The 11,586-nt window shown below is 37.6% G+C and overlaps 1 protein-coding gene across 1 annotated transcript in view; it reads left to right on the forward strand.

The window, feature by feature from the left end:
• The window catches only part of HYDIN (HYDIN axonemal central pair apparatus protein), a 470,364-nt gene that overhangs the window by 225,982 nt on the left and 232,796 nt on the right, over positions 1–11,586 (forward strand). The gene's annotated exons all lie outside the window — the stretch shown is intronic.

The raw sequence follows: 11,586 nt of genomic DNA on the forward strand, positions 1-11,586 counted from the left end.
GACAGTGCTACTCTGATCCATGTTTAACAACTGGTTTTTAAATTTAACCTGCAGCATTAGCATTTTTTCCATCACTTTAAGGCTAGAAATCAGCAAAACAAAAAAAAATCAAGCCCTTATTTTTAGTGTTTGATGCTTTCTGAGATAAAAAGTCTCTTTCTCATCTGTAGGAACCTACTACAAGTACAGCGTAGGGTCGGGAGGGATGTGGAAGGGAATGAAGCAGACAGGTCATTTGCAGGGACCAGTAACCTGGGAATCAGCAAGGCAGCAAGAGAAAGAAAAGATGAGGTTTGAGGGGAGTTTTTGGCTCCCACTAACTCAATGTTCCAACTTAGTATTTCTTCCTAAAAGATTAAAAAGGACTTTCTACCTGGAAAAAAATATATAATATATAAAGTAGAACAAAGAAGGAAAAAGAATGTAGACGAGATCCTCTCCTAGCTCAACATCTGAAGGGAGAGTTGTCAACAAGATCGATCTGCAGAGTCACCGGGCTGGGGAGTTTGGGTTCGGCAGCAGTATCCTATTGTTATAGCCTGCGGGATTCTGTCTGATATCGCTCTGCCATGTTGCATGCTGTGCCGGGCTCTGCTGTTTGACTTCTTGCCAAGCACTGATTAATAAAGTTCGTCAGATGAAAGACTTGCCAATTCACCTCCAGAGAACAGCTATCATGTCTCCGTTCCAGACCAACATCCTGTGTCGGGGTGAATCAGAAAAGAAATGGTATATGTCAATCTCAAGCTAACATTCCCTGACTAGAAATAGAATACACTCTGGTGACAGTCCCTTGGTTGTTCCAGTTCAATGGACTGACATGGACTATTGACCAGAGACAGAAAATAAGTTTGGTTGGATGGGTTGGTTTTTTTTTTTTTTAGATGGAGGGAGGGTTCCTGACAAAAACAGAATCTTCACATTTCCAGTGGCTCTGTCTGAACAGAACTGTTGTTTTTTTTTTTTTTATGGAAAAGGAAGCAAATACGGCATTTTTAAAGAAAGCAGATAAAACTTCACTGAGCTACCAAGTAGACTGGTCCTGGGCCAAAATTTGGGTGGTCATAGATGATAACTAGCTTGCCTCTCTTTTCCATTTGGCTTCTTAATGATTGGAAAAGAACCTAGAGTGGTCTCCATATAACTCTATTCCCAAGCCATAATCCTCCTTCTGCCTTGCACTAGAGATTACTTAGCACTAAAATCAAGTTCAATGTGGGGAAAGCAGACGTGTCCATCAGTAGACTAAAGAACTCTTTTAGCCTAGGATATAAGATTTGAAGGTAATAAAATTAAGTACAGACTCTAAGAGAAAAGAAACATGGTTCATTCAGTTTTGCTAAATCTATTTTCATACTTCTTTTTTGAATGAGGGCATTATTCAGGTCAGGGTGTAGATTTGATATTTACATACAAATACATAGATATTCAAATCCATATATTGAAAGGATGATTATAGCCAGTCCTCTTAAGGTGTACTTTGTATAAGGCTCTATCAAACTACAGAAAAAGCAGAGCTGTATGTATTAATTTTAAAATATATGACGTAAATTAAATTTGGAATACATAACAATTTTTATCATAATACTAAAGTGCTGCAAATTTTCACTTTGGAGATAGAAGTGTTACAGATGAATCAGGAAGTTGAATTAGGAAGGATCATTTTAAAGTCAATGTTTGTTAGAATGTTGGACTATTCTACCTTTCCCACAATAGCAGGTCATGGAATTCTGCTCTCCTCATAAAGGCAGGAATGCAACCATTGGTGTTACTAATATTTAAGCATCGTATTCTACACAAATGCAGATTGGTGATTTGGAAAACCAGGGATTTTTTCCCATTGTTTTCTTAATGTTTGAATGTTTTTGTGCATAATCAATTAGGGTAAAAAAAAATTGAAGAAATTTTTGAAAACAAAAACAAAAACAAAATCTTGATTCTTACAATCACCACTCAGTGTAGTGAGAAGATTCAGAAGCCCTGAGTTCAAAGACCAATTTTGCCAATTAATATTGTATGACCTTGAGCAGGTCACTTAATCTCACTGAGCCTCAGTTTCCTTCTCTGTAACATGGGGTGGGAGGAAGTGAGTTCCAGGATCCCTTCTAGCTCATACCCATTACTTTCATTTAGGAATCTATAATATAATATATGCATTCACATATACACATTCTTTTTGGATCAAGTCTACCCAGTATAATGTTCAATATTTTTGTTGGATTCGTTCCATCCCTATCTATAAATCATTTCTATAACTCCATTATTTAAACACATGGCTAATTAATCTGTAGTTTCTATTAAGTGCATGATTCAATTTGACAAGACATATCATAAGATTCCCATATCATGCCTCCCCATTAACATTTAATTCAAGTCTACTGTGTTCCACAGGTCATTCAAGGCACTGGAGATACAAAAATGCAAAGTAATACCATCCCTGCCCTTAAGGGGCTTATAGTTTAATGGGATAGTATAAAGAGCTATGATGCAGGCAGAATGCAGTAATGACAGAGAAGTCCAGACCAGGTGTTCTGAGAAGAATTGAGGAAAGGGAGATTATTTTAGTTGGGGGGATCAGAAAAACTTCATGAAAGGAATAGCCCTGGAACTGTAGCTGGAAGGAAGAAACATTTCAACAGGTTGAAAGCGTAGAAGCAGGAGAGTGAGGCCAGAATAGAGATCCTGTAAAAGTCTGAAATAAGGCTAGTAAGACAGATTGGAAGCAGATGGTGGGGGAGGGGAGAGAATCAAACCCTTTGTATTCTATCACATAGGAAGCCACTACAGCTTTTTAAAGAAAGGAGTGACCTGCTCAGACCCACACATTAGGTAGACTACTTTGGTGGCTACATAAAGGAAATGTTAAAGAAGGGAGAAATGGGAAGCAAGGAGCCCAGTTAGAAAGCTACTACAATAGTCCCCACTGAAAACTGGTGAAAGCCTGAACAAGGCTTATGGCAGCATGGATGGGGAAGGGGGAAGGGATGCAAGAGATACTTGTGGAGGAAGTACAGACCGACCTCGGGAACTGATCGGATATACATTATGAGGGAGAGGGAAGAGATGAAAGGTGATCCCAAACTTTCAACCTCAGGGAAGCTGGTGGGGCCATGAGCAGAGACATATAATTTCAGAAGAGAAGGGAATGTAGGGGAGTAGACAAGTTCAACTTTGAGTTTGTTGAATTTGTCGTGCTAGTGAGGCACCAATTTGGAGATTGACAATGATAATTATGAACTGTGCCATAGAAGAGGCAGCTGGAAATGCAGGACTGCCAGAGTCTTACACATCTATAAAATCAGGGACTTGGACAAAAAGGCTTCCCAGGTCCCTTCCAGCTCTAAATACGTGACCATGAGTCTACCTCCACAGCATCTCTTCCCCTCCTTTCTGATCCCGTGGCCACCAACCTACTTTAGTCCCTCATCACCTCACCTGCGTTATTGCAATCACTTCCTGATTAGTCTCTCACTTTCATTTTCTTACCTTTTTCATGCCAACCTCCACATAGCTCCCAAAATAATTTTCCTAAAGCACCATCATGTCACTCCCATGCTCAAGCATCTTCAATAGCTGCTTATGGTCTCTATGATAAAGTACAAACTCCTCCCCTTTGTGTCCAAAGTCCTTCACACTCTGACTCTAGGTGACCTTTCTGTACTTATTCCATATAATTTCTCTTTATGTACTCTGTGTTGTAGCTCAACTGGCTCACTTACTGTTGCTTGAATTTAGCATTCTATCTCTTATTCCATACCTTTGCACAGGCTGTGTCCATGACTAGAATGTCATCCCGCCGCATGTCATCAAGTTCTTTGCTTCCTTTAAAGCTCTACTTAAGTCCCACCTCTTAGGAAAATCCTAACCTGATTCCCCTACTCATAAGTGTTCCTTCCTTCTGAAATCATCTTATGCTAACTGATCTGTGTATGCATTGTGCTCCTTGGTAAAATGTAAGCTCTTTGGCAAGGATTAATATTCCTTTTTATCTTTAAATCTATATTACCAAACAAAATGCCTTGCACATAGTGGGGATTTAACAAATGTGTTGTTGAATAGAATTGTGCTGTTAAATAGAATCTCTACCCTGAATCTCAGGGTAAAGATCACATCTAGATGTATATATTTAGGGACAAATTGGGATCACTTACTATATCTGAGTTGGATTCTGTTGGAATTCCTGCATTTGGCAGCAAAGACCTCTCCAAATGAATCATTATGTGGTAACTCAGTATTATTTATGCTAGGAAAAGAAAAAAAAAGGAGGAAGTTCATGTAGAAAACTCACATGTTCAAAAGGGATTCATTAAAGAATAGTTATGACCAGTTGAAGACAGAAGTAGGATGTTATGTCTTCTAAATCTTCACACAGATAGTGTAGCCAATATGGTAGCTCCCTTGAAGATGACATCCCAACTTTCCCTTTTTGTATAGGAATAGTTCCTTCTCTGATATGTGCTAGAGATGCCCCCTCCTTTAAGGAGATTCTAGGGTTGTTCATTGTGGGGGGGGGGGCAGTGTTAACTATTACCTCTATTTCCAGATCTACTTTTTAGGATTTTAAAGTGCAGAATTTCTTTGACAGGAATAAAAGCATAGAATTGGAATGTTTTCCAGTTTATCCAAGCTTAGCTAACAAAGGAGATGTGGAAGGCCTCATCTGTGATTCCAAGTGCTACAATGATGTTTGGGCCCTATTATTTGAACACCAATATGTGAAATTGTAATTAAGGAAACAGAGAGAGACGTAAGGTTGGGGGTGAATGCCAAAGAAAGCAAGAAGCAATTCAAGCTCCATAGGTGAGACCCATGATATCAAGTGAAAACAGAACTCCCCAGCTCAAAAAACCCTCCTCCAAACAGATCTAGAACATTTACCAAACCAAAATTTAATGGGAAAATCCAAGAAAAAAATCACAAATTATTTTCCCAACCCAGGTTGGCATAGACAGACAGAAATCTGTGCATGCTGGGGATGAGATTTGGCCAGGAGGTGGTCACAAGGAACATTCCACTGCAGGGAGAATCTGTGTACCCATGCAAGGAGAGGTCCAAGGTCCAGCACAGAGAGGGCTAAACCTGTGTAAGGTATAGGAACAGTTGTGTCATTTACTACCAAGTTCCAGGCTACAAATCCATGAAGAACTGAAGAGGGGACATGTGCCTGGAGGTGGTAGAGTGGTTAAAGCTTTAGGCTATGGACAGAGAAGAAAAAGTCTGGAAGCAAGCAGCAGCTATGTGGCTCGATGAGCTGCAGGAACAGAAAAGGGTCTCAGTTTCAACTTCTAATTCAGTCTAAAGCCCACAGAGGAATAATCAGGACATGAATCCCAGACCAAAGGATTCCTGCCGAGAAGCTTACTACAGTTCTGTCACTGAAATAACAGAGCTGTCCAGCTGACTAGTTGTGGCTAAATCCAGCATCAATCTGATGTTCCTCAATCCCAAGCCGGTAAGCAACTTGAAGAGCTCAGACCAAGATGGGGAAGAAATCAGACCGTTCTGGATCAGACCACTTTGGGAGCGCTGAAAGCTTGCAGGTCCCCAGCGTGAGCTGTCCTTATGATCTGAGAATAATGCAACACTCAGTACACTAAGAAAGCAGCCACAAGACCAGCATTGACCTTCTCTTCAGACATGCATGAAATCCAGTCAAACATCAAGTCCAAAGTCAGGAAGCAGACTGGAAGAATGAGCAAACAAAAGAATCCCGCCACAAAAAGTTATTATGGTAAAAAACAAAGGATACTCAAGTCACAAACCCCAAAGAAAAGAATCACTCCAAAACATTTATAAGCAAAACCTCAAAGAAAAACACATATTGGAAACAAATTCAATTAGGATTCCTGGGGAGATTATGTAGGAATTTTTTTAAAGCATTTAAAATATATTCATACATGAAATGAAATTGTTTCTATTTCAAGAAATCTTTTTTTTGGTGAGGCAATTGAGGTTAAGTGACTTGCCCAGGGTCACACAGCTAGTAAGTTTCAAGTGTCTGAGGTCGGATTTGAACTCAGGTCTTCCTGACTCCAAGGCCAGAGCTCTATTCACTGTGTCACCTAGCTGCCCCCCCTATTTCAAGAAATCTTAAAAGCAAACTGTACAGATCTCTTAGAACCAAGGGCAAAATGGAAATGGCAAGTAACCAGCAGTCACTGCCTGAAAGAAACACCAACATGAAAACTACAAAGAAGGTCATAGCCAAATCAGGCTAAAAGATACTGCAGGCAGCCAGAAAGAAAGAATTCAAGTACTAAGGAGCCACAGTGAGAGTCATACAGAACTTAGCAGCTACCACTCTAAAACAACAAAGAATTTGAAATACAATATTCCAGAAGGTAAAAGATATAGGTATATAGTCAAGAATAGCTTACTTAGTATACTTATATATACTTAGTATACTCTCTTATGGGAGAAAAATGGACTTTTATTTAAATAGAAGATTTCTAAGTATTCCTGATGAAAAGACCAGAGTTACATAGAACACTTGAAGTGCAAACATTGGAGTCAAGAGAAACTTTAGAAAGGTAAATATGAGTAATCATGAAGTACTAAACCAAGGTAAACTGCTTATGCTGCAATATAGGAACATGATAATATGTCCTCTTTGTATACACTCACTTATATGCATATACATATATATATATGTATGCATATAGTTCTAAGTATATGTATACGCATATATGTATGTGTGTGTAGAGAGAAATATATGCACATATATGCATACACATGTGTGTATATGTGTGTATATGTGTGCATATATTTATTTATTTATTTGTCCCTCCAACGTGGCCAACGTGGAAATTTGTTTTGCTTGACTATACCTGTTTGTATCAGGGTTTCTATTTGTCACTCTTAATTGAGGCACAGGGGGATGGAAGGGAGAGAAACTAGATTTGTGCTAATTTTAAAAATAATAAAATTTAATTTCAAAAAAAGAATATAAACAACAAGATCAGTAATATGTCCCTTTAAGAAAGGCTGGTGCCATCTTGGTGGGATGCTACATGCCTTTTTATTGTTTGTGACATTTTCTGTGCTTGAATTCTAGTAAACATTTTTTATAATGTTCCATTTATGTCAGTGCTGATGGAATGAAGAATATGAATAAGCAAGCACAGTCTCATTTCAAAAAAAAACTGACAGTTTAGCTGTATTTCAAATCAAGCTTTCGATCTTTCAAAATTGTTTTTTTGGTGTTTTAAGGTAGTTTTCTAGGGCTACAGGGTGTTTTTGGATCTTGCCTTTTCATTTTACTCATAGGAGCAAACATCTCTGTTTCCCTGCTTCCTATAAAATCCCAGCTAAAATCCCACCTTCTACAAGAGGCTTTTTTCTGAACCCCTACACATTAGTGCCTTCTACCTATTGACCATCTGCAATTTATCTTGTTTGTAAACTACTGTTTGCTTGTTGTCTTCCCTAGGGATAGCAGGGACTATTTTTTGCCTTTCTTTGTATCCCCAGCATTTAGCACAATGCCTGGCACATGGTAAGTGCCTACTAAATACTTGTTGGCTGGCTGATTTGATAGCCTATCTAATAATTTTCTTAAATTATTATTTATTTTAACATTCTTTTCTTTCTAAATTTTGAGTTCCAAATTCTCTTTCTCCTTCCTACCCCTTTCCCACCCACTGAGAAGGCAAGCAATATGATATCAATTATACATGTGAAATCATGCGAAACATATTTCCATATTAGCCATATTTCAAAAAAAGCAAGAAAAATAAAATGAGAAAATTATACTTCAATTTACAGTCAGAGTTCATCAGTTCTCTTTCTGGAGATAGCATTTTTTCATCATGAATCCTTTGTCTTGGATTATTGTATTGATCACAGTAGTCAAGTCTTTCACGGTTGATCATCATTACAACATTGCTGTTACTGTGCACAATGATCTCCCTGTTCTTCACATTTCACTTTGCGTCAGTTCATGTAGGTCTTGCCATGTTTATCTGAAAATACTCCTTGTAATTTCTTATAACACAATACTATTCCATCACAATCATATGCCGCAACTTGTTCTCCCATTCCCCGATTAATGAGTATCCCCTCAATTTCCAATTCTTTGTCACCACAAAGAGTTGCTATAAATATATTTGTACATATAGCTCATTTTTCTTTTTCTTTGATTTCTTTGGGATACAGACCTAGTAGTGGTATTGCTGGGTGAATGAGCAAGCAAAGTTTTATAGCCCTTTGGCCATAGTTTCAAATTGTTTTCCACAATGGTTGGACCAGTTCATGGCTTCACCAACAGTTTATTAGTGTATCTATTTTTCTCTCATCCCCTCTAGCATGTCTGATAGGGGTAAAGTGGTACCTCAGAGTTGCTTTAATTTGCATTTCTCTTCTCAATAATGATTTAGAGCATTTTTTCACGTGACTATAGATAGCTTTGAATTCTTCTGAAAGATGCCTGTTCATATCTTTTGACCATTAATCAATTGGGGAATGGCTCTTATTTTTATAAATTTGACTCTGTTCTATACTCAGTATATATTTGAGAAATGGCATCTTTATCAGAGAAACTTGCTGCAAAATTTTTTGCTATTACTTCATTGTCTATGGTACCTTTTAATGAAATGTAGTTTCCCTGATTATCTCTTTTTAATTAGGTCTATTTTTGCTTTGGTTTGTCTGAAATCATGATTGCTATCCATGCCTTTTTTTTCAACCTTGGCTGAAGCATATTAGATTTTGATTCAGTCCTTCATTTTAATGCTATATGTGTCTTTCTGTTTCAAGTGTGTCTCTTCTAAACACTGTACTGTTGGGTCCTGGTTTCTAATCCATTCTGCTGTATGCTTTCATTTTATGGGTGAGTTCATCCCATTCCCATTTGCAGTGATTATTACTATGTATTTCCCTCCATCCCATTATATTCTGTTTCTTCCTTTCTCTCTCTTTTTATCCTGTCCCTCCTCAAAAGTCTGTTTTGCTTCCAACACTGTCTCTCCTTTACCAACCCTTTCTCTTATCTCCTTCCCATCCTATTTCCTTATTGGGTAAATTACATTTCTATACACAACTGAGAGTTGTGTGTGTATTCACATGCACACATACATGCATACATATATACATACATACATGTGTATGTATTTCCCCCTCTATTGTAAAAGCTCTTCCTTGTGCATCTCTTTTATGTGAAAAAATTTTCTTCATTCTGCCTCTCCCTTTCCCCTTCTCCCAGTGCATCCTTTTCTCTCCCCACTCAATTTTTTGGGAGATCATTCTAATATAATCAACTCACATCCATGCCCTCTGTCTACATACACTCCTTTTAACTGCTCTAACAATGATAAAGTTCTTAGGAGTTATATCCATCATCTTCCCATAGGAATGTAAACAGTTTGACTTTATTGGGTCCTTTATGATTACTCTTTCATTTTCACCTTTCTATGCTTCTCTTGAGTCTTCTGTTTGAATGCCAAATTTTCTATTCAGCTCTGGTCTTTTCATCAAGAATGCTTGAAAGTCTTCTATTTCATTAAATATCCATTTCCCCCTCAAGGATTACACTCAGTTTTGCTGGGTAGGTTATTCTTTTTTGTAATCCTTGCTCTTTTGCCTTCCAGAATTATCATATTTCAAATCATTTACTATGCAAGTCACTAAATCTTGTGTGATCCTGACTATGGCTCCACTATGTTGAATTGGTTTTTTCTGGCTGCTTTGACCTGGAAGCTCTAGAATTTTGTTATAATATTGCTTGGAGTTTTCATTTTGTGATCTTTTTCAGTAGGTGATCAGTGTATTCTTTCAATTTCTATTTTTCCCTCTAGATCTAAGATGTAGGGGGCAGTCTTCCTTGATAATTTCTTCAAATATGATGTCTACATTCTTTCTTTGATCATGGCTTTCAAGTAGTCCAATAATTCTTAAATCATCTCTCTTCAATCTAGCTTTCCTGTTAATTGTTTTTTCCAATAAGATATTTCACATTTTCTTCTATTTTTTCATGCTTTTGACTTTGTTTTATTGTTTCTTGATGTCTCATGGAGTCATGAGCTTCTACCTGCCCAATTCTCATTTTTAAGGATTTATTTTCTTCAGTGAGATTTTTTTTTACCTCTTCTTTTATCTGGTCAGTTCTGCTTTTTTAAGGAGTTCTTTTCTTCAGTGAATTTTTATACCTCCTTTTCATTTGACCTATTCTGATTTTTAAGGAATACTTTTCTTCAATGAATTTTGTGCCTCTTTTACCAGTAGGTCAATTCTACTTTTAGGGTGTTATTTTCTTCAGTATTTTTTGTGCCTCTTTTACCAATCTTAAACAATAAACCAAGTGGAATCATATTCACCACATTGCTTAGTCAGTTATGTGCTATGATGATATGATCTTCTGTAGGAAATCAGGTACAAAAGTCAGCTGTTCCATTCTCAGGTTTTCATTCAAGATGTCCTTGACACCTGTCTAGGTCATTCTCGTATAAAGATTTTATGGAGATAAGGTGGGCATGTTGTGTAGGAGTTATTGAAGTCCCCTTGATCACTTTTTTGGGTACAAATGCCACCTATATTTTTCCCCAGTCCCATCTTTTAGATATGTTGAAGGTTGAACCCTTAATGCTTTCAAAACTGTGTCAACTCCAGAACAGATTTCTGCTATATGTACTTGGTCTGGTCCAGTTGCTTTCCCTGATTCCATCTTTTTCAAGTCCCATTTTAATATCTTCATATTGTGCATCAGAAGCTACGATGAGACCATATATGGTATTTCATAGCCACAGATGATGAAACTAGGTCCACATAGAGCAAGAAGTCTTGGAGTCCATGGATTGACCTATGGACAGATTTCAGGGGTTCTGTGAACTTGGATAGGGGAAAACATTATGTATTTTTTCCCTGTAACCTCTAACTGAAATTTGGCATTTCCTTCAATTATTTAACAACAATATTCAGCTAATGGGTCCATAGGCTTCACCATACTGCCAAAGGAGTCTGGGACATGCAAAAAGATCAAGAACTCTTCAGTCCGTTGTTGGTTTTCTCATCCTTGTTTCACCTCTAAGGTTTCTTGAAATAACCTGTTTTAGGTAAATCTCAAGCCAAAGCTGTTTCATCTCACAATGTTCCTTGCAACCTTCCACCAACATCCTCAGTAATAACGATGACTCCAGATGAGTTTTGATTCTAACATGACATTGTTCTTGATTGTCATTTCTCTCCCCTTAGCTAGGATTTCCCATGGTCATGGGCTATGGGAATTTTATATTTTTTTGACCTCCTCACATGGGCAATTGCTTTCAGTTGGTTAAACTTCCAGAGAAAATAGCAATAGTCTAAGCCAATGTTTTTACATTTTCTCTAGCTTTTTGATAGATTGACTGCACAAAGGTAGCTAACTAAGAAATGACTCCAACATTGATAATCAATTATTTCCTGATTGTTAAGCTATAGTCATTTTCCTTTCTTTTGTAATGTTAAGTGATAAAATATAATTTTCACCTTCATACTGTTGTTTGCTATCTCCCCTATTTGCCTTTCCTTAGAAAGGTGCACTTGGCAGCTAGGTTGTGCTGGATAAAGCGTGTGTGTGTGTGTGTGTGTGTGTGTGTGTGTGTGTGTGTGTGTGTG

This window comes from Vombatus ursinus, unplaced genomic scaffold, assembly GCF_900497805.2.
Source record: "Vombatus ursinus unplaced genomic scaffold, bare-nosed wombat genome assembly UNPS02012515.1, whole genome shotgun sequence".
Taxonomy (NCBI): Eukaryota; Metazoa; Chordata; class Mammalia; order Diprotodontia; family Vombatidae; genus Vombatus; species Vombatus ursinus.